Raw genomic sequence first — 4290 nt, 5'->3', positions numbered from 1 at the left:
GCACAGCGGAATGTCTTGCAATAACAAAAACCGGGTTTCCATACCCATGGTGGGTGGAGCACAGACAGTCCGCGGTGTCGCTTTATGCTTAATTTAAAACAACAACTATTATATATCTGAACAGAGGAGAAAACAGTACAATACCTTACTGTTGGACATGTTGTCGAAGAGATGTTCTTAATATTATATTTTTTTTACGTGTGATCGTTTTAACAATGCTAAATTAATCCACTGAACGATAAGCGAATATTCAAAAAACTGTAGAACATTAAAGAGAAAGAATGCGTTTTTAAAAAATATGTACAAACCATCATAGCTCAGGGGGTAGAGCACTGGTCTTGTAAACCAGGAGTCGTGAGTTCGAACCTCACTGGTGGCTTGTATATCTTGAACTTGACGGATGCTTTTATTTTAATCAGCTGCAATTGAACAAAATAACATAATAATGTTTTACGATAAATATAGCGATACATTATTTTTCATATAATTTAAATTATCAATAAAAGCGACATTGTTATTCAAAAAATTAAGCTGAGTTTTCTCTGCTCCTATTAATTTTGTACGGCTTGTGGAAATCAATATTTCCAAAACTACTTGAAGAATAATCCTGTTTTGGATATATCTATTATAAAATTCTTGAATTACTATAAATCTCTAGTTTGACTTCATTAAAATCGATAAATGCTGTAGACATGGAGGACAAACAGAATTTTTTTGTTCGAAAACATAATGTAGACACTACTTCCAACCCTGTTTTTTTACTTTCTGAGAGCCCCTAGATTTGGGCTGGAAATTATATGTGCATATGGATTGAACGTTTGGGTATATATGTATGTGTACCCAGGAAGGTCAGTTGCACTGGACCTCTTCCTCTTTTTTTTTTCTTGTTAGAGTGAAATGTTTAGTATATTAAAAATTATTATATGAGGATTAGAGTAACCCATATTTACTCAGACCCCTTCGGGGTAATGTCCATGTATTTTGCACTATCAGTTCCTTCACTAATGTCTCGCTCATAGGTGGCATGTTTTTATTTTAGTATTTATTATTATTATTATGTATGTATATATATATTATTCCCCCCCCCCCGCTAGTATAGCGGTGTGTCTTCGGATTTAAACAAAACCGCTAAAACCAAGGATTCGATTTCCCTTGATCGGCTAAGCAGATAGCCCCTTGTGGCTTTGTGATAAGAAAACACACATACTTGTTTTATTTTTATTTATTTATTTTCATTATTTCTTTATTTTTAAAATAATTTTATGTTAATAATCTAATTTGTCAAATAATCGGGGAGAGGTGTTTAGGACTATCTTTATCACATACGAGGGCTGTTCAAAAAAAATACTCGGACTGACGTCATAAAACAAAATGTACTTTATTTAGAAGTTACAGGTCTGGGACCCCTTCAAGGTACTCTCCTCCCCAACGCACACACTTATCCCAACGGTGTTTCCACTTGTTGAAACAGTCCTGGTACGCTTCTTTTGTAATGTCCTCCAGCTCCTTCGTCGCATTTGCCTTAATCTCGGGAATCGTCTCAAATCTTCTTTCTTTCAAGGGTCTTTTGAGTTTGGGGAACAAGAAAACATTGCAAGGAGCAAGGTCAGGTGAGTAGGGGGGGGGAGAACAGTGATCGAGTGTTTGGCCAAAAACGCACGAGTTCTGAGGCACAAATTTCGCAGCAACGCGGTGCATCTTCAATTTCTCGGTCAAAATCTCGTAACAAGATCCAACTGATATCCCAAACTCTTCAGCAAGCTCCCTAACAGTCAGACGTCGATTTGCCCGCACCAGGGTGTTGATTTTGTCGACGTGTGGGTCGTCAGTTGACGTGGAAGGACGTCCAGGACGCTCATCATCTTCAATGGACTGTCGACCATCCTTAAAACGTTCATGCCACTTGAAACATGCCGTACGCTTCATAGCAACATCACCGTAAGCCGTGTTAAGCATAGCAAAAGTTTTAGTCGCAGATTTTCCAAGTTTAACACAAATTTTCACAGCAAGTCGTTGTTCCTTCAGGTCATTCATTCTGAAATCCGCCAAACGAAAAAATCGCACTTCACTTAAAACCGCGTAGCTAATACACAAATGAAGATATCTGCAATCGGGAAATGGCGTCGTAATCAGCTGATCTGTGCAAACCTAGCGACAGCATGCGGATTCCACTGGAACCAACTGGAGCCGCGCAATTCAAACAGTCCGCGTATTTTTTGAACAGACCTCGTATGCAATACCTATCGAGTTCGCATAATAGTTCACTTTTTCTCCAAATTTTACCGAAATATTTTATTTTACTAGGTAGGATCTATCTACTATTGTTTGTGTATTTGAATATTTATGCATAAACTTTGAAGTGGTTTTGGGTACTATATATGCTGTCCTAAGTAGTATATTTTATAATGACTCTAGTTTGGCTGATTGGTCGATAACTGTTTGGTTTATTGGCTGGCATACCTTCTTTATGAAACATGAATGTATAAGCTTACTTCCCAGAGTAACCAGGGTAAAAGGATAATGAAAAATTGCTTATAGATGATCAAATAATTTCAAAGTGCCTTTTTTGAAGATAATTGTTTGTTTGCCGTCGTTTCTGGTGATTTGTTTTTGGTATTCTTAACTGCTTGTTTGAGTTCTGTTAATGTAAATTTTTGGTAAGCATTACATTATTATAGTCATTTATGTTATTGGTGTTATTGTAGTTAGTATTGATTGGGAAAATGTTGTTTTGTTGTTTGTTGTTGTGTTGAATTACGCACAAAGGTACACAATGAGTTACATGTGCTCTGCCCGCCGCGGATATCGAAACCCGGTTTCAGGCGTCGTAAATGCGCAGGCATACCGGAGGGGGCTGTTTTGAAAATATGGGCTTTCTAATTCTGTGTTATTTGTTACGTTATTGTTTACTCTATTGTAAAAATAGGTGTTCACGTCTGGGTCGTTGTGTTTTGAAAGTGTTTTGTAGTTCTTGTCTGAAGGCTTCTGCTTTTTCTTTGTTGGTGTGCACTAATGTGTTATTTTATTCTAGTGTTGGGTATTTTCTTATTGTGGCTTCTTTGGTGAGTCTTTATAGGTGCGACCGAAACTTTCTAGGATCGTTTTTTTTTTCGTTTAGTTGGAAGCAAATGTTATCCGATTTTTCTTCGTTTAACAATATAATTTCTGGTCTCATTTTATTTCTCATACTGCTTATTTGTGTTTTTATTTCTTTGTCTCTTGTTGCCATGATCTGTCTATTTAATTGTCTTTTTTCTGTTTTATTAGTTGTTTGTTCGATTTCCATGCGTTATTTATAGTTTTATGTTGTTCCTATGGTACAGTATCCGATGCTGGTTTTGGTTGGTACTCTGTGATTATTTGACTATAACTATCAACTTTTACTTTGTTGTTGGCTGTATGCTCAACATTTTCTGGAAATATGTTGTCTAATTCTTTCTGATATTCTTGGCAATTAGCTTAATTGTAGTTGAATTTGTCTTGTTTAAAGGTTACATCTTTATGGGGATCGAGATCGAAGGTACACCATATTGGAAGAAGATCACTGTCAACATCTTTTCTCACATTAAAATTTAATAACTTTTGTTTGATATTAAAGAATGTGAGGCAGAAGTCTAAGATATCTCTTGTATTTATAGCGTACGTAGTATGCGTAGGTGTACTGTCGTTTATTACGGCTATATTATTTTCATCAATGAATTGCAATAGATGTCTTCCGTTTGTGTTGGTGGATTTACGTCCAAAGTTTTATATTCACTATTCAGATCACCTATTACAATTGTATTTGGTTGTGGGAAAAGATATTGTGGAATAGGTTTATGTCAATACATTTGGTTGGTGAACAATAAATACCTGCTTCTGTTATAATTGAATGGTTATCTAGCAGGATATCAATCAGTGATAACGAGAAATCCCACTTGTAGAAAAAAATATACATGTAAAAACGGCTGGTTTGGGTTGTAAAATTTTTATGTAGAGGAGTGAACAACGTTTCGACCTACTTCGGTGATGGTCAGGTTCACAAAGAAAGAAGGAGGTAACTGACCGATAGCTGACTATGTGTTTGAAGAGGGATGTTTAACTGAGTTTAGGAATGTAGAGGGCGTGCTTAGATGTTTGATTATATTTATTAATATGCGTATAAAGGTGTTTCTTTGTATTGGTTTATTTAGGGTTTGAGTTGTTGTGTAAGCAAGGCTTCTTTAATTCTGCGTTTGTTTATGTTTGTTTCTTTATTTAGTAATTGGGTGTTTTGTATGGTTAAGTTGTGTTTATTTGAGTTGCAGTGTT

General features: G+C 35.9%; 1 non-coding gene across 1 annotated transcript; it reads left to right on the top strand.

Moving 5' to 3' along the window:
* Window positions 1-306: 306 nt before the first annotated feature.
* On the top strand, window positions 307-379 carry TRNAT-UGU (transfer RNA threonine (anticodon UGU)). The gene has a single exon. It is a non-coding gene; the product is annotated as a tRNA-Thr (tRNA).
* Window positions 380-4290: the final 3911 nt, after the last annotated feature.

The sequence above is a fragment of the Tachypleus tridentatus genome, chromosome 1 (assembly GCF_004210375.1).
Source record: "Tachypleus tridentatus isolate NWPU-2018 chromosome 1, ASM421037v1, whole genome shotgun sequence".
Taxonomy (NCBI): domain Eukaryota; kingdom Metazoa; phylum Arthropoda; class Merostomata; order Xiphosura; family Limulidae; genus Tachypleus; species Tachypleus tridentatus.
The sequence above is the reverse complement of the archived record's forward strand: the minus strand, read 5'-3'. Positions and strand labels throughout refer to the sequence as shown.